This window comes from Lolium rigidum, chromosome 2, assembly GCF_022539505.1.
Source record: "Lolium rigidum isolate FL_2022 chromosome 2, APGP_CSIRO_Lrig_0.1, whole genome shotgun sequence".
In the NCBI taxonomy this organism is placed as follows: domain Eukaryota; kingdom Viridiplantae; phylum Streptophyta; class Magnoliopsida; order Poales; family Poaceae; genus Lolium; species Lolium rigidum.
Genome location: NC_061509.1, coordinates 88,279,054 through 88,299,038, shown reverse-complemented (window position 1 = coordinate 88,299,038; position 19,985 = coordinate 88,279,054). Strand labels below are relative to the sequence as shown.

The following is a 19,985-nucleotide window of genomic DNA, read 5'->3' as shown; positions in this document are numbered from 1 at the left end:
ACCGGCGCTCCCGATGGGAGTAATTCTCCCATAGTCTTCAAATCTTCTTGGGTTCAAGCGAACCGGCGCTCCCGATGGGAGTAATAGTCTTCAAATCTTCTTGGGTTCCAGCGAACCGGCGCTTCCGATGGGAGTAATAGTCTTCAAATCTTCTTGGGTTCCAGCGAACCGGCGCTCCCGATGGGAGTAATAGTCCTCAGGAATCTTCTTGGGTTCCAGTGAACCGGCGCTCCCGATGGGGGTAATAGTCTTCAAATCTTCTTGGGTTCAAGCGAACCGGCGCTCCCGATAGGAGTAATAGTCTTCAAATCTTCTTGGGTTCCAGCGATCCAGCGCTCCCGATGGGAGTAACCGCAATAGCTCGAAGATATTCCAGGAGCCCCCGAGTAATTCCGGCGCTCCCGATGGGATCGCATCGGGTCGATATTAAATAAGATGATATCCATTGAATATTCCAGATGATGAATCCACCAACCCAAGAGTGCATCGGGAGAAGATATATCCAGAGCCGAAGAAGATAAGTCCATCGAGTAGTCAATAAATCCACCGATTCGGGGAAAATAAATCCACCGAGAGTACTGGAGGTAACGATGTAATGGAGCCTCCCCAATCATCGGGTGTGGCGGAAGGAAGGGGAACATTTAGTTCTGCAGGCGCAGTCGAAATAGTTGCACCATCCAAGATAATCCACGCAGCGCCTAGCTGACGTGGCCGATGAAGAGGACGCGGTTGACATAGCTGATCCGCTGCGGGTGAGCATCCGAATATATCGGGTCCGTAATGTCGGGTCCGCAGCAGGCGAGCCCCCGAGTAAGAAGAGTGCGCGATGGCGGGCGCGGTCAGCCGAGCAGGGCAGTCGACGGGCGAGCTCCCGAATATATCAAGTCCGTGATGCACGAGCGGGCCCCGAGCGTGGCGACTGTGCATGGTGAAGCAGTTGAAGCTTGTTCCGATCTGCAGTCATATTACGGCGCAAAAACTGTGCACAAATAATAGTACGAGCCAAAAAATATTTGGCTAAAATAAATTTTGCATAATTGAAAATTTAGCACCTGGTCCTTGTTTCGGAAGGCGAATTTGCGATGGAGTTGAATTTTTATTCGGCTGACGGCCGAGTCTCTGGCGACTCGTCGGTTGAGTATACTGCTGGCTCGGAAAAAGTCCGCCTTGCCATTGTCTTCATCATGTAGCGCTCGTATGTATACTTTCTCTTTAGCTAGCTGATCGATGCATCTTCTTCTTCTTTTTTCTTTTTCTTTGCTAATCCTTGAATGAAATAAGCAGGCCTCTTGTGATATTGTAATCGATTCTGCTCCAGTATCAGCCGTGTATTAATATCTTCATCCTTTAATCAATTCACTGGAGTCCTTGGAAATTGTTCCAGCTGGTTGGCTGACCCTGGTGTGGCTCCTAGGTTTATTTTTTGCTGTTTTTCGTACATACTGCACGCACGTAAGAGCAATTCCAATAGTGTAGCCAGCTGCTAGCTATAAGCCAAGTGCCATGTCATCTATAGCCAACTTAGAGCCAACACCTACAATAGTGAGCTATAAAAATGTAGTACTTTATCAATGTATGACCCACCTTTCACTCTTACAAACTGCCTAGGAGCACGTGCTAGAGCTGGCTCTTGCATAAGAGCCCACTCTCCTTCTCTCTCCTCCTCTCTCTCCTCCAACTAAGCAATAATATACTATTTTAATCCTTATAGCCAGCTGACTAGATCTTATTGTACTTGCTCTAATGCTTTGCCACTGTTGTTCTTTTTTCTTTTCCAAGACCAATCCGTTGACGGGTAAAAGGCTGACAATAAACGCGCGGTAGCAAACACGTAGGCCAGCGCTGATGCTCATGACTCTTGATAAGAAAACCGCTCAGCTATGATGATTTTTGCTGGAGACGGTCTTGCAATGTGATGCGCAGCAGATCAAACCAGGGTCTCAGATTTTTTAATGCAAAGCAGCGAGTCGCCGCCCCATCTTTCCAACACCGGTCTTTAACAGATCAGGCGTGCTCTCGAAGGATAGTTCACGCCCGGTGCGCGAGAGAATCCGCCCAGCCGACAGATAAGGTGCTTGTTGATGAACTCGATAATCTTCTACTCAGATGATTTTAGAAATCGTTGATGATGGAGGATCCCGCCCGGATGACAAAATCCAATCGTCACTTTCCCACAGACGGCGCCAATTGTCGAGGCGGTTCCTCGGCAATGCCCACCATGAGGGGCTTGGGTTTTAGAGAAAGGCGACGACGGAAGTTCCAGGAGCGAGGTGGTACACGACGTACCCAGGTTCACGTCCCTACGGTGGAGGATCGCTACGTCCTGCTAGCAATCCACTATATGAATATACTAGATCATGAATGCGCGCGTTGCCGCGCCCGTCCAACTTAGACAATAGAACAAATGATGATATTATCTAAAATGTCTCAAACGGTACAAATATATATATAAAAAATAACAAATTGGAGTTGTGTGATATTAGAGCCAAAATTATAGAGATTTTTGCAAGTTTACATAATTTCTTTTGAATCCCATCTTTATTACAAGTTTTATAAACACTGTACCATGCACTTACAAAGTTCGTAATAAGCTCTAAGCAAAAAAAAAACAGGCGGACACATCACCAGTTTCACATGTTAACAATGAATTATAATTACAAAAAAGACAGTGTCAAATGAACTATAATGGATACCATTCCATAAAAAAACATGGATACCATTTATATATGAATTCAGCGTAAACTTCAAACTGGAGCAGAATCATCAAATTTTTCTCATATATATTTGTGAAACATGACCACTATGCGGACATGCCCTGGGGATATCTTTAGGAAAAAATGTTCCATAGAATTTGCAGAACCATAAGGTTTGAATGGATCGGATAGGCATACACCAGCACTGACTTCCTATTCTTATGGTGAAAACATGCTTCTATGTGCATTGCAGAAACACAAAACATCTGAACAAATTATATTGAACACGCAATATTACCAGTACAAATGTTGAGATTTGAACTTTTATTCCCCTTGGTGCAGAAAGAACAGCGGAACCACAAGAGCACAAATTAAAATCCTAGACATCTTGGATTAAATATGATGATGGGTATTACTCTATACAGGTTCCAATGAGATTAAAAATAGGATGCATACTCTAGCTATCTCATTACTTTTTTCTGCTGCTGAGTTTCATAAGTTTGCGTATTATATGAAATTACACATTAGGTCCTCTTCAGTCTACTGTTGTTTGGATGACCGGTCTAACATTTGCATGATGACAGAGTAGTATAGTGAATAAAGAGAAAATGTATTGCATGTTGTTAGAAAAAGAAAAGGGAACAACAAGTAATCATCCCTGAAAATATGCAAAGATCAACACGCCAATTCTCCTTGGACCTGCTGGTCTCCACTGCTAGGTCCTAAGAAATTTATACCAGCAGGCAAGCAATCTTGCATAAAATGAAACATCACTGTACAAAAATTGCTGTATATCGGCATCACCGAGCAGTAAATTTGAAGTACCTTTTAGAAGTAAAAGATATGGGAGAATATATCACTCTACAAATTACAGCCCCCTTAAAATAACATACACTGTATGAACCTAAAAAATCATGATATCTTTCTGCTTGTTTTTTTGTGATACATAACATCTTTCTCCATAACATGGTTGCATGGAATATGATTGTTGGTTCAGTTATCCAGCCTCAGCATCTCGTTTGCAGCAAGGTATGCTAAAATGAGTTCTAAAGCAGTTACCAGATTGGAATAATATTCCTTTACTTCTGGCCGTATAGAGTCCATTTCTCCTTTGATTGCATCGGGCTTGTACATGCAGAAATGTAAGGAACAGTTAATGAAATCATAACATACATACACCCAACAAATAAAACTATCTTAAACCTATTTCCTGACAACCAAAAAAACAAGTTTTCAAATTTCTTACCAACTATGATGAAATGGTGAACAAATAAACATGTTCCTTCGATGGATACAAGTTTTTAAATGGTCATAAATAATGCATAATGTTTCTGCTGATACCTATGCATAACAGTTCAGTTGGTGGCCGTGGCACCTTAGGTAAACTTAAGAACTTATTTTCTTCATAAACAAGTCCCCAACATTACATAAATACATAGGTAACCCAAGCACAGTTGAATCATATAATATTTTGCATTTCTTTTAAATTGAAAATGTTTATTAGCTATTTAAAAATGACAGGGAGTGCCTCAAATGTAAAGAGTGAAAATTCATTAGTTATAGTACTGAACCTTGCTTGGCTAAAAAGCTCTGTTTTTTTTTTTTTTTGCACATGGAACCAAAGAATATTGGGGTGAGTTGGAGTTTTACACTGAACACATATCTTACCAGCTACAATGTAGTGCAACAATAAACAGGGCAGTAAAAAGTACATTGAGAAGCGACACTGCTGAAACCTTGGTCCAACCAAGTGCTCCTCAGAGCCAACATTTACTCTTCCACACAACAGCAAGGCATACAACTAAAACAAGCCACCGCTATGTCTGATGCATTACAACAAGCACGTGATGAGCACTGGTCTTTAGAGTCCAGAGAGTCAGAGTCAAACAGAGATAGACGTCATCGTAAGAAGGCGACCATCGAAGTAATTAAAGGAGAGGCATGAGACTTTGAATCACCTCTCGTGGATCTTGTTGGGTTCCTCAAACAGGAGCAGCTCCGGGATGCCGTCGAACACCCGGTTGGCGCCCCCGTCCGCGCATACCCGCAATTCCATTGCTGAGGCAACAGGACGGAAGGAAACATGTCAAATTCACACACCGTGGAGAGCGAGGCCATAAAACCAATAATGCCTCGAGACGGCGGCGCATGATGATTAATATACAACGAATTGTTCCATAGAGAAGTTATGTGACTCAGCCTAGAAACATATATTTAAAGAAATTGACGATGCTAACTGCTAAGGCAGGCTTACACCAGCCTGAACCAAATTTTACTAAGCCAAACCAAGGTACAGAAACATCAAAAGATACAGGAGGTTGAAAGAGGGAGGGAAAACAAGTAAAGAGTTTACAATCTCTCGGAAAGGTGAAAGGAACAACATAGAGCTCCAATCTCTAATTTGGGAAACTCCAAGAGAAATAGAGCAACGATTGGACCAAAGTATCAGATCATCAGCAGAACAACGAGCGGCCAGGTGTAACGAGTAATGTAGTGGTACACAATATTACAGTAGAATCTGTAATGCTCACATTAAAATTTGCCACAAGAACAAGAATCAGCCCTGCCATGCAGTTGGGGCAGAGGTACGCTCGTAGTCATTATAAGAGGATTAGGGAAAAAACTAAATAAATTCACCAGAATGACATACATACGTATGTGATGAGAACCTAGTTTTTTCCAAACCTCCATCCATGCCTCTGCTGGAAGTTGTGTCCTCGCAGGGGACGCCCTGCATTGCATCAACGAGCTAGCCACATCAGGGATGCCACAATCGCAACAATCTGAGCACGAGAGGCAACACCTATAGCTGCTACTATCCTCCTTTCTTGGCAACTTGGGAAGCTCCACACACGATCTGAGCCTGACAACTTAGTCGAAGGCAAGACGAGAAGGCGGAACAAAGAAGGGGGACATATATAAGAAACTGGGAAGGATGTGGGCTCTGAGCAGCCATGAAACGGCATTCAATCACAACCGGAAAGACAGGAAACTGAAGGAGACGCACCTGCTGCTCCATTAGTCACACCAATTATCAGCGTCAGCACCACCATAGCGTCCTCCTGCCGCCGCTCCACCTGCCGAATAGACCAAACGCTGGTCAGGACAACCTACACGGATAGGTTAACCAGGATGAACTGGGCCGACCAGAGAAATGAGCCATGGTCCGGCGAATGAGAGGAGGCCGAATCCTACCACCCGCGCCGCTGCACAGGCTCCCTGTTCGTCAAACTCTGGAAAAAAAATAAGAGAGCCTAAGCACACGGGCCTGAAATACGTCCAAGAAGAATTGCGCTGTTTCGCGGCCCGGTGAACCACATAACGCACAAATCCATTTCGGGAGTAGCCACCCTTCTACTTTGGGCAGGCCCTAACGTAAGTTGTAAGTAGTGAAAAATTATGTAGCGAAGATACCATAATGAATTGATCTGCGACGTCCAACGAGTTGATCCAACAGTTACGGGAGTCAAAGCGCTGTGGTAGCTCCTAGGTGGAGCAGTTTTACTGTTTCTTAATATATTGAGAATTCCACACTCAATTTGTATAAAAAAATACAATCTACACTACTTAAAAAGGAGGAATGTGTTCCTTATTCTGCCAACACACCAATACGTCAAAGAGTTTCGTCGTCCAACATCTGGTCGTCCTTCGTCGCTCCCTTGCGCTCGCCCCGCACGCACAGCTAAAACTGGGCCAGGCCCAACTAAACCCAACTAAGGGTGACTTCTTTTGGGCTTCTTGCCTGGCTTCTAGGTTGTGGACAGCTGAAGCTGAAAAGAAGTCTCCGGCTTAAGCACAGCTTATTTCCACTGAGAAGCTAGTTGATAGTGCAATTGTAGAAACTGCATCGGACCAGTTTACCGAGCTTCTCAGCTAGACAGCCGAAACGTTATAGTGAATTGCCCCTCTACTCCATTCTATTTACAACAAAATGCCACTGCACTGAAAACGCTTCGGACTTTTAAAAGAAAAAGGGGAATCAACTGCACAGCTGCTCCCGTATCGCACGTTGCAGGGACTCCCGCATCAATGTGGCGAGCTAGGGTTCCTCTCTGCCGCCGTCAGACCTTTTCGGCGCATCGCCGCCGGCCCGCCGCCACTCTCCATTCCGCAGCAACTACTGCGACCGCGCGTTGGCGGGCACCGGCGTCCACGATCTGCGTCGACAGTTCAGCCGCCAGGACCTCCCGTCGATCGCTGAGCAGGACCAAGGCAGGAGGCTCGCCATCTCACAGTGTCCAGCACGCGTCGCTCCCCGGGCTGTAGAACCCGCGCGTTGTGGTGCTAGTTGGATGTGCAGTGTTCGTTTGCTAGCCAATTGGTAGTGTGCGTGCGCTGCTAGCTAGTGGATCTGCTAATTGATTTAGTTCTCACATTTTATGTGATTTATTGTTAGCTCATTTTCTACTAAAAGCTACCATACTGAAGGTACCATCCCTTCACTTAGGTCATATAACAAATTAAGGGATATTACAGACATTTCGCAGCTGAACACAATAAATAAGCTAAAATTTCATAAGCCCAAAAGAATAGGAGGAACCTGTTTCTAGGAGCTTCTTCCCACCACCGTTTTTCCCCACCGAAATCCATAAGCTGGCTTATGCATAAGCATAAGCCCAAAAGAAGTCACCCTAACCCTATTTGCTCCCCTATCTCTAACCATGGAGGCAGAGAGGTTCACCTGTGCACCCCTGACCACCAACACCGCCGGCTCCCCCTCTGGATCCCCATCTCCACCGGCGCCCCCTGGATCCCCGTCTCCACCGGCGTCCCCTTTATCCCCAACACCATTGTCGCCCCTTTGATCTCCGTCTCCACCGCCGCCCCCTTGATCCCCAACACCATCGCCTTACCCTGCCCGCTCTCTAGATCCCCATCTCCATCGGCGCCCCTTTGATCTCCGTCTCCACCGCCCCCTTGATCCACAACATCATCGCCTCAACCTGCCCGAGGCCCCGCACACACCCTATTTGAAGGCTTGAATCGAGTTTGCCTGCCTGGGTTCTTCGGAGGCCGTCGCGGTAGTGACGAGGTTGTCATTGATCTGCGGGGAGGTGTGCGACAAGGACGGCGCCACGGCCTCCACCGGCTTCCATGGAGTCGCCATCTCGTGTGTTTCCGCGGCCCTTGAGGCATCCCCTTTTGAGGATGACGGTGCAGCTTTGGAGATGTTTGGCCAAGCCATTCCCAACCTGGATCTGATTTCCAGCCATGCTTGGTCTGCATCCATGCCTGATTCAAGGTAATTAAACCCGTAAAGTGGATTATTACCTGTATACGGATGGGATTAGTGATAGGGAAGTTTTATCCTGATACATCCATTGTGGTTATCATATTCATTCTCCCTACAAATTTATTAAGCCACGGTGGTCCATTTACTAAAATTTTCATGTCCTGTGTTTGCATCTTGCCAAATAGATATATCTTTGAATAACTAAAGTTCTAGAAAGACTGGATGCGAATTTTTATATCACAGGTAAGCGCAGACAACTTCACGTATCAAACTGAAGCCTCTCCACATGTAGTATAATTAGCAGTATCTTATGCAGTAACAAATGTATAATACATCAGTTTGGATTGTATTACAGCCATGCTTTTTTCGGCATCAACCTACTTGCTTCACCTGTGATGGTACATGCCTCTTTCCTTTTAACAGTGATAATTGACCTGGCATCTGCTGCCATAACAAAATATTTTAATTCTGTCAGATAGAGTAAGCCGAATGATTTTGCACTACTAGAAGATTAATTATGTTTGGAACATCAGTCATACATCCTTTGTATGCTCAGATTATATTGCTGTTGTTTGTCCAACCTCTTTCATTCAATCTCTTTGAATTACATGCTTCATACCATGTACAGTAAAAAAGGCTCCTCATTGATGGAATGATAAATATTCATCTGTACTTTTCCAGCAATCCTAACTATGGATCCCATAGTGATTTCTTCTATCAAATTATTAATGTGATTTCCTTTCTTTCATAATTTTCACATATTTTAGTTAGAACCATATTTCTAATGAAGACGAGCAACACTTTTTTTATTTTCCAAATAAGGCATTTGAAGCTTGGACCATCTTTCTCTTTTTTACCAAGATGAGCAGTCATGTGGTTCTATCATCTTTTTCATTTGACAGTTTGGCGATTGGATGCAAAGCTGGGCACATGTAAGAAAGACGCACCATTTGTGGCCTTTGTATTGCCCTGCACCTTTGCAAATGATGATTGAAAGAATAGATGCATTTCCGGTTAAATCATTACAATCGCCAAACTGTTAAAGAATCGTGCTATTTATTAAAAATAACCCAATTGTCAAAAATGTATTATCTATTTAAGAACCTGGAACAACTAAATGATTATTTGAACCTGAACTAAAATCATTTTATGTGCAATATGGTTGTTATTTATTTTGTCATCTTTGGCATTATAGTTGCTATTTATTTTGTGGCACCAAAATTCATGCTATTATGTAGCTTTTGATGGCTAGCTCACATCTCTTCCATCTAGAGGGATTATGTGCTCCAGTCGTCGCTACCGTGGCCTCACTATACTGCCGCCGCGCAAGGAAACCCTAGCCGCATCGAGCTTGCATTGACGCGCCCGCCTCCGATGCACTCCGCATCCACAGCTGCCACCTCGAGGTCAGCCTCAGGTGGATAGCCTACCTGTAGGTGGTTCGGCTGCGGAGCTTCACTCAAGGTTGACATCGCCGAGGAGCCCCCAATTCCTTGCCTGGTTCTCGGATGCGGAGGATGGAGGACGGAACCATACGGTAATCTCCGCCCTGGGCCTATACGGTATTGCCTCGTATTATCATGTGTTCCTTTCTGTTTACGGGGTTGGTTGTGACCCTGTGTGTTGTCCGCTTCTTCAGTGAATATAATCTATACTATACCTGGACGTGGTAAGCTGTGATTTCCCTAATCCTTGAGGCGGAATTTTCCATACATCTTCCAGCAAAGCCGCAAGGTGGAATTCGTTGATGATGCGTCTGCCAGTGGCGACGCGGAGGATGCTGACCGTCTGCCAATGCTGGTGGGCATCTCACATGGCGCCACCGTCTCCAGTGAAGACCTCCGCCTCCTCCTCGCCATCCTCTTCTGGGACCATTTCAACACCTCCAATCTGCCGCGCCACCACCCCAGTACCGCCACACCACCACGGCACCACCTAGAGGACCTACTTTGCATCCCTATCTTCTCATAAGGTAGCCGGGTGTCCCCCTTTTTTGCATTGAGAACCGGTTAGTGATTGTAACTCCAAATTCTATAAAGTTTGTCAAGCATCTAAACATGAATCTGCAGTTACTTACAGTTTATTATCTTTGCTCTTATCACTTTATGATAACATGGATTGGCGTGTGAGATCTGTTTCTACATTACAACAAGTTTTTGAATTTTATACATATGTTACTCTAATATCACTAGGTTTTTCTGAAGTAGCTGACTTAAGTCTGGTAAGATATATTCATATGTTCATGAATTGAGGGTATTACTTTACTCACTAAATTCTGGAGCTCATTCTTTCTTTATTCTAGCAACTGAATGATAAAATGATGTATTTATGTATTTATACTAATGTAGAGGATCAAATTTTTTACTATAGTTTCATTAAAGGTTCATGATATACTCTTAGTCGACATGACATGAGTTTTGTGTTTTTGCACTTTTTGCACTTCTCCAATCATCCGCTTTAAAACCATAAAATCCATTTAGGATTTTAAAATGCTTTACTAATGGTACCTTGATGTGAAAGTGTTTGCTTCATGAATCTTTTGCTCTGAAGTGCTACCGTTATTTTACAGATTTTGTTATATTGCAGGAATTGAGTTATTTCAAATCCGTAGTATATGTGAAGGAAAGTATTGCAAGGCTTCCCAATGTGAACAGGGTATTTGATTCTATCAAAAAAATGAAGGCTTGGCGGACAGTCAATACCACTCCATGGCAATGCTCTTCAGAAGGGTATTACTTTAGTCACTAAATTTGGGACCTCCTTTGTTTATTCTAACAACTGGATGATAAAATCATCTACGTACGTATTTGTAGTGATCTTTTTCACTAAAGCTTCATGTTTTTACTCTTAGTCAGCATGGCATGAGTTTCTCTTTCTTTGCGCTTTCAGTACTTCTCCAATCATCAGTTCTGAAACCATAAAACTCCATTTTTCCTAAATATGCGACGTTTTGGGAGTTCAAATATTTATGAACGGAGTGTGCTAATTAAGAATTGTTGAGTTCAAGTTATGTCTGAATCTAGGATCAATGGGTCTGTGCCCACATAACTTGTGTGATAAATTGCTTGCTTGTGTTATCTCTTTTGACTTTCTTCATCTTCTTTTGAGAGAAATATTTGAATTTCTCTCTACATAATTACTATAAACAGTGCTAAAATCCTATTCACAAAAAAAGCCTAGAAAGAACCCTTCGACTGAGGTTTTGCTGTACATTCAATTATAGAGTATGCTCGTGTAGTGGGAGAGTTTTCATAATGCTTAATATAATTTGTTATTTTGTATTATATTTATGTTACTTTCTAAGTTACAATAATTGTTTCATGCTCCGCTCATCTATCAATGTGTTCTGAAAGAAGATGTATTTTAATTATTCCAAAACTTGAGAATAAAAATATCACTACTGTTTTTTTTTGCGGGAAAATATCACTACTGTTTTCTGATCAACTTGCTGGGTAATGGTAAGATGGATGGTTTCAAGGAAAATATGAAAGAACTGATGTGCTGCCAAGTTGTTAAAATTTTAGTCTGGGACAATGAAAAATGTATGCATGTCCAGAGGCAGAATCAAAGACAAACCCCAATCAGATATTATCAGATAGAAAAGTAGAAATGTACTCTAGATGAAACATTCGGAAGACATCATCTAGGCTTAGTTTCAGAGGAGCGGACCAAAAAAATTGGAGCTCCTTCTTTGTTTATTCTAGCAACTGGATTATAAAATTATACTCGTATATATTTATGTATTTGTAGTGATGTTTAGCAGGAAATTGTTACTGTTGTTTTACTAAAGCTTCATGCTCTTACTCTTAGTCGGCATGGCATGAGTTTCTCTGTTTTTACACTTTCAGAACTTCTCCAATCATCAGCCCTGAAACCATAAACTCCATTTAGGATTTTGTAATACTTTACTAATGATTTCATGGAGCAGTTGCACAGCGTTCCGCAGGTCGCATCCGGCCTACCACCAAGGCATCCTCACATCGAGATGTTGTCCGGGGATGTGCCCACGAGGCTGGGTCTTTGTGTCCTTCCTCAACCTCAGCATTGACGCGACTTGACCTGGACGTTGTCAAACCGAGCTCTGATGATACCAACAACGACTGGAAGCATCCGGTGACGAGATGAGTATGCTTCTCGTGATGTGTATGCACATGTGCCTTCGCTGCACTGAACTCGTTCTGCATATATGTGCTTGCAAGAAAGGGCAACTAATATGTTTCTATTTGTTAGAGAGCTCTGAATAAGATTATTATTTCGTCCTCTTATAGAATTTGCTCTCCTTACTCTTTGATGCTTTCATGATTAATAATGTCTCTTCATGATTATGTTTACATACGATGGATGCGTCAATGAAAATTTTCAGCTGAAGCTCCTGGTCCTCAAAGGTTACTGCTCTTTTTCATAGGGTTAGTGATCTCTTGCAGTTATATATGCATGCCGTGTGTGTTTCTCCAAAAATTAGGATTTACACTAACCATGCTATTGTAGTTCATTCACAGGACATTGATTCTTTCAAGATATAATTGCTTGGAAACTGGGAACTTTGTAGATCGTTTTTTTTTCCTTCAAAATGGAGGGGGTACCCCTGGCCTCTGCATCGACTTTGTAGATCGGGTACAATCCTAGCCTCAAATCAGCTCTTGATTTATTCATTTTCAAAGAAGCACACTTGCTCAGCTATAAGTCTTGCTGTTCCAGTTTTTGCTCCTGTTACTTTTGTGGTGTTGACTGTGGTGGAAAAGGTGCAAACCTTCTTTGTATCACTTATGAATCATCGTGTTGCGTTACCAAGTCTTCATATGTATAGCCTATATTTGTCATTTGTTTGTTAAGCACTCCTTGTAGGATTCAGATGTAGCCAATTAGTTTCTACGTTATATGTCTTTGATTTGATGTAGCACTCCTTGGTGATTCAGATGTCGAGTTTGTTTGTTGTTTGTTTTGTATCTTGATGTGCTTTGAGCTGTGAGCATCCTTGAATCACCAAGGCATCTATACTAAAAATTTGAAAGACATGAACTGCCTGAATTAAACTGCTCTATTGAACAAAAAAAAGCAAGCTTCTATTTTTACTTTTTAGGTTCAGTGCTTTTTATTTTGTCATCATTAGCAGAATTACATTGTATTCTCTTGCATTGTGCAAACCATATATTTATTCTGAATTAAGGCAATTCAGTTTGCTATATGCTGGCTTTTGGGACTTGCATCACACTGACTAATATCTCAAAGTAGTTAGGAAAAACCAATATGCCTTTTCTATAATTGAGCATAGTCATAATCAAAGATCATAATAACACCATCCTATGTGCTACTGTAAATAGCCTAACATGTTTTAGTTGCTTGTTTTATCTTAGTAGCCAGGGAAATCATATGGGTTTCTTATTCTGATGACAGTAGAGTAGTTTAAGTGAGCATATGTCTGAAACCTAAATAGTCTTTGTTATACTCCAGTTGAACAGTCCAACCTGAATTTTCTTTGTTATTCTACAGTACAGTAGATGGAAAAAGGTTGGACTGTTCTACTGGTACTACTGGAGTACATTAGTTGCTTGTTTATCTTAGTAAAAACTTTAACCAGGCTAAACATAAGGGTTTCTGGTATTGATGAAACTACATTTGTTTATGTGCCAAGTGAGGCAACTCCATAAATGAAATGGTACTGAATCAAAGCAGAGATTGTCAAGTACTCCAGGGGTATCCTTTTGTTGTTTGGTCTATGCATGGTCTCTTAGACAAGGGGTATTTTTTTGTTGTAAATGCAAGGAAGATATAAGTTACAGAATCTATTATTACTTACGTTTTTGTGAGTTCAATTTAAATGAGGTGTGATGTGCCAATGAAAGGAACCATATAAAAGAAGCAGTTCTGGCCTTACAAGATTCTATGGTAGCTACTGACCTGTCCAGTGGCCACAATTATACAGTCATAATCATAACCAAAGTGCATTTTCTGTAATTGAGCATACAACCATAATCATACAGTTAGGCTTTGGAGTTGCTTGCTATAGTTAGGTTTTTTAGTTACTTAAAAACATATCAAGTACTCCATTATTTTTAAATTGTTGTACATTCTTAAGTTGTTATGATCTGAAAAAAAATCTATTCTCACCCATATAAGAGGACCTATGATTTCCCTGTGTATGATCTGAAATCCAATGCTGGAGTATCATTTTTTGCAGGATGTCTTTGGCGTGGCACTAGACACAAAATAAAATCTAGACAATCTCTAGGTGTTGAAGAAATGACGCAATCAGGTGAACACTGCTCAAAAGGTCAAGACCAATGAAAGGTCTTCCTGTTACTTGCGCAGGAGGAAGCGAGCTCCAGCAGCGGCGGAGCACAGGTTCCAGTAGCGGTCGCGAGAGGCGGCGAGCTCCAGCAGCAGCGGCGGAGCGAGGGAGGACTCCGGCTCGCCAGCCCGCTGGCGCGAGAGGTTGCCGGTGCCAAGGGCGGGAGGCCCGCTGGCGCGAGGCTGCAAGGAGCGCAGGATTCCGCCAGCGGGAACCTGCGAGCTCCACCGGGAGGCACGCCGGTGTGAGCCTGCGACGAGCGTGGGAGTCCGCCGGCGGGAAGATGCGACCACGAGCGAGACTGTCTGCCAGCGGGTGGCTGCGATCCATTGGGGGCTTTCCAAAATAAGAAGGGTGAAAATGAAAAAATAGTTTTGAACTACACCTCCGACACCTAAATCGTGACTGAGGGAGTAGATTATTTTGCAACATTATACGGCAATCCCTTTCTATCATGGAAATTTGCATGTGTATTATTTTTACATGTGCAGAAAAACATTTGTATTGTTTCCCGTGGCAATCCATGAGGACTGTCAAAGCTCAACTTGGCGATATCAGAGTCAGACATACTACAATTTAGCGCAGTAAGAAGCTAGGAAATTGGAGACCTGTACATTACCAACTCGTAAATTACTGCATGGTAATGGAGTTTGTTTCGAGGCAATAGTTCCGATATCATATCCACTTGTTGTTTTTTCACATAAAAATGTTGTTTGTTGGTTGCCTATCTATCCCTGACTACAGGTTAGGGAAATTACCTTTATGACTCACTCTCCCAGCCATTGAGATACTTGCATAACTGAAGGATCTCTTCCATCTTTTTCACACCCTTATTCACATGTAGGTCCACGCACGCTTATACTCTCCCTTGCAAGCTAAATCTAGCGGTTGTTGCCTTTATTTGAAAGATTGCATCCCTCTTCTGACGACTCATTGAGCAAAAAATACAATCTTGCTCTTTCAAAATTGTGGTGCATTTGCTCTAATTGTGTTTGACAAAATGATCGTGCAATTACTTTAGATCTTTTTCCTTGACTCTCAGTTTAGTGTTCATATTTGCCGGATGTTCGGTGCTTGATTACCTAAAATTCAATTGTTTCACTTATGCCAAAAATACTTTGTTGACTCTAGACTTGACTACTATTGGCTGTTAGATAACTTCAAACTATTTTGGTTGGTATTCTGGCTCAACATTTAATTTATTTGCAGGGTGCAATACTGCAGTTTTTAATCGATTACCAACAAGTGATGGTGTAATATCTCTTCAGCTGTTCAGAACTTTCTGAACTTGACTGAGATTCTGCAAAAAATAAAATATTTAAGGAGACAATGCTCATTATCTACTTCAATCTAGATTATCAAAAAGATGGTGTGTTTGTCATCAAGTGAAAAACTCATGAGATTGATTTCATTGTCAATTGATATTGAAGGATGCAGGTTTGTGGTGGACACATTAAATTTTTGCTCTTTTCTATGGCGGCATCCCATTATAAAAGGATAATTAGGTGTGTTATGTGCATTACCATGACCTCCATCGATAATAGTACGAGCTCTCCTTTTCAGTTTTACTGTTGTAAATCAAATTCTACTCACAAAACCACAAGGAAGGTGCAGTGCTGGACTTGCAAGGTGAGTAGCACACATAGAGATGGAGGAATGAGTGGAAATCGAGGCGAAGTCAACATATAGTTTTGAATTTGGAATATTGCTGGAGCAAGTGGGGTTGGGTGATGTTGAGCCAGAAGTTGTATAGCAGAGATGTTCATGTTAATATATTTCTAGATAAAAATTTGCATAACTGCATTGAACATGACACACATATATTTGGTGACATTGATTGACATCCGTTCCAATTATGAATTCCTTTGGTTCATTAAATTTTCACTGGTTTATATGGAATTATGTTTGTTCACTGTGGTTGTGGATCTGTTCACAATTTGGTCCGCTGATGTTGCAACATTTAATGGATGTATGCTATTCCAATTATATATGGGATGCTTTTCGGCTCCAATTTTTGTTCCTCTGTAAGACGGTTAGAGAGATCTCACCGAGGAGACGTATATAGTACATGAAAGGATCAACTTTTTTTTTGTACCGACAAAGACTAAAAATCAAAGTTGAGATAGTAGAGAAGGGAGAAACAACGTGAGGTGCCATTTGTTGTGTTGTTATAATTTTTTTGATGTGTTGTTATAATTTTCTGCTTTCATATGTTTCATTTGTTTTCTCCCGTAGCAACGCACGGGCATTTCTACTAGTAATATATACAACTAATAATATTTGTGAAAGAATTTCAAATCAGGATCAAGAACATGCAAGAAGCACATCAGAGTAGCAGAATCAACAAATTCTTTCACAAATACTTAAGTCCAAGTTTACTATAGAATAAACCTGTCATTTGTTGACTGTGATCCAATATTGGCACCTGAAATATACAGATCAGCACATCATGTTATTGAATTAACCAGGTAAAATGCTGAAAATATATGTGGTAAGTATAAAACTTGGATTTGCTTGTTTTAGGATATGCTTACTCAAAGTTCTTTTCTAGAGCATTTATTGAAGAGCAAAATCATCGGCTTTGCAAAATAGTATTTGGAGAAAAATTGCCCTTATTAAAAAGGTAAATCCTATAGGTGGATAATTATTTTCAAATTGCAAAATGAATAGGACCTTTCCACAGTTGCATTTAAGTACACGTGACAGCTTCACCTCACCTAATGTCTCATATACAAGAACTTCTACTTTGGATGAAAAAAAATCTAAAGTTCATCTATTCACTGAAAACAACAATATTATAACCTATCAACAATAAACCTGTTGGAAATTAAACTTGCTAAGATTTTGCAAGAGCTTGAAGTTTCGCATACTATTATTCGACAAACGAAAATAGGAGGAAGAATGTGAGCAGTGTACCTTCCTTCATGTCTTACAGCTGCACCGATGGTTTGACGAAATCTTCAAGGGACTTGTTCTTGAGGAAACCCTGTACAAGTATGAATTGTCTGCTTAATGTATTTATTCCTTGTACGGCTTCTATTTAAGAGTGCAATGTTTACAAAATATATCTGGATCAAACATCTTCTTTAAGAGTGCAATGTTTACAAAATATATTTGGATCAAACATCTTCTTTAATTTACCAAATACATGGATTTTGAGAAGCGGTTATCATTGCACTTGCACAACAGCGGGAAGAAGCAACATCGAGGCACAATACACTTACCGACTTTTGAGCAACCCTCCATAACTGGCACAGAGTAAATGAGAAAATAGTTGACGGAGAAAATTTGGTGGTAGCAAATCATTATTAAGGATCTCGCTGTTTTGCACGAGTTACATAAGCTGCTAATCAAAACAAACCTTTGCTAATCGAGAAGAATCAAAACCTGCCTCTATCACCGGGGTATGGTAATTGAAAAACATGCACGATGGCCCAAACTTTGAGAGGCCACATATGTATCAGAAGAGTTCTACACAACCACGAGGTGAGCCGAGAGCCATGGGATGTGGCTGGTACCTGCTTGAGGACGACGCGGGGAAAAACAGGAGAGTGAGAGGGGGATTGGGACGGAGTGAACCTCTCTCCTCTACGACGAACTACTGATGGTAGATCTTGTGGGGCACCTTGCTTCCCAGTGTAGTTACTCCGGATCTCCATGGCTCCTATCGTCCTTCTTGATATTCACCGGCGCTTCGATTTGCAGCTTGCAGATCGTCCATCAGCCTCCTGCATCCCTCGTATCTTCTCTTGCACCGTTGAGACTGGAGACGTTGCACGGCAGAATTCGGCCGGAGAGGCTGTTGCCGGCGAGGATGAGGGTGGTCAGGTTCCCCGTTCTCGGACGTGCTGAGGTCGAGGGGCAGCTCGCTATCAACGCCGGCGGGGCGGAGGTCGAGGACGACGAGCGACGACGGGAGGGCGCTGCCGAACCAGGTAGGGATCTGGCTGGGGAGCGGGAACCGGCGACGTTGAAGGACTCGAGCGCCGCGAGGCCGCCCAGCGTGGCGACGGCGAAGGCGGCGCTGCGGGCGCCCGCGCGGGTGCGGCGGAGCCCAGCGAGGAAGATCCCTACTTCGGTAAGGAAGAAGGAAAGTGACCGGTAATTGCTTCAAGCCCAAAACACATTGGCCTGTTAGCTTATTTCGTGGCCCAGTCAACGTGGTAAAGCATAGAACAATCATGGGAGTAGAAGCCCTACAACGAAAATGATCCTTTAGGACGTTAAAAGGCTGTACAGCGCGAGAGGGTACCGATTCGGTAAGGGAAAATAGATGTAGACCATTAGATTGTCCGATATAATGATCCAGAACGTCTGAACGCTGTGGTGAGCTTCTGATGGTTCTATTATACTGTTAACTAATGGGTACAGGGGGCCGCCATAGGCGGAGTTGTTGGATCTAGTCTAGTTCTAATCTGCGGGTTGCGGTTTCTAGGCGTATCGCATCTATGATTATGTTTCTGAATATGTGTGCCCTAAGGGGTGCCCCTGCCTAGCTTTATATATCAGCCAAGCTAGGGTTTACAAGAGTCCTAGTAGGATTCATATTGGAGTCTTCTTTCCTTGTAGTCCAAGTTGATATTCCTTGCGGGTCTAGCTCGTCGAATCCTTGTGCTAGTCCATGTTCATAATTTGCATCGGGTATGCCAATGTCGAGTACCCAAAGGGTTATGCCCACATCACCGAGAACTTGTCAAGATTCAAATTTATCAGTGCTAATGGAAACTAGTGCACATTAGAGGACCCCCTTGCACACGTGTTGGCCATCTATGTATAGTTTGAATCCCAATAATGTTCATACATGATAGGCCATATGTGAATTAATTTTTTCTTCCAAGAACTTGTCAATATTCAAATTTATCGGTGCTAACGGAAACTAGTGCCCACTAGACGAGCCCCTTGCGCAAGTGCTGGCCATCCCACAGTATGATTGCTGCACCCCCATGGGGCTCTCACAGGCGTTTGGATTTTCGGCCGTCCGATCGAGCTGACGTGGCGCGATCTCGGCCGGCCGTTCGTCCAGGGCGCTGAGGCCCTCCCGCAGACCCACTTTTTATCCATGGGTCACTAAAAGCCCGCCTGGCCCGGCGTTGGTGCGTCCATTCGCCAGCATGCGCGGGTGAAAACCCTAGCGCGCCGCCTCCCTCTCCTGCGCCCCTCCCTCTCCTGGCTCTCCTTCCCTCGCACCCCCATCCCCGCCGCCAGCTCCTTCTTTGGCCTCCTCCGCGCTGGCGCTCCACTCCATCTCATGGCCGAGGCCGAGTTCGTCGCCATCGCCGAGAGGATGCGCAGGTGGTCGCCCATACAGCCAGCTCGCGTAGTCACCATGGCCGGGAGATGAAGTGCAGGCCGCCGTCATCGCCATTGACGGGAGGAGCCGCAGGTGGCCTCCGCCGATGCCGCCCGCTCCAAGAGCAGCTTGTTATTCCACCCCAATGGTTTCCATCTCGCGGACGACGACGCCATTCCGCTAGCCGGCTGCGAGTAAGACGGCCGAGATCTGCGGGTCTGCACATCCATCTTACCCAAATGAAGCCAAGAAGTGAGAGATCAGAGGTGAATAACGCTCAAATCTCAGGTGAGAGAAACCCAAGCCAGATTCATCTCTCCCTCTCCACGTGATTCCCCACCTATTTTCTCAGTCCCGTGCGAGAACCACCTCTAGATTTCTATTTGCGTGATACTTGTGGTGCTCGTGATGGCTTGTGAAATTAGAAGATAAAATTAGGTTATTTCCCATGAAGGCATGCACTCGATTTGTACTCCCGGC

At 43.1% G+C, this 19,985-nt stretch overlaps 1 long non-coding RNA gene across 2 annotated transcripts; it reads left to right on the top strand.

The window, feature by feature from the left end:
- The first annotated feature begins 8,858 nt into the window (after window positions 1–8,858).
- On the top strand, window positions 8,859–14,284 carry LOC124692059. 2 transcript variants are annotated; one of them, XR_006999289.1, is made up of 5 exons: window positions 8,859–9,463; window positions 9,649–9,898; window positions 10,513–12,332; window positions 12,415–12,540; window positions 14,105–14,284. It is a non-coding gene; the product is annotated as an uncharacterized LOC124692059 (long non-coding RNA). The 2 variants fall into 2 exon arrangements; XR_006999290.1 differs by having other exon boundaries at window positions 9,649–9,934.
- The last annotated feature ends 5,701 nt before the right edge of the window (window positions 14,285–19,985 follow it).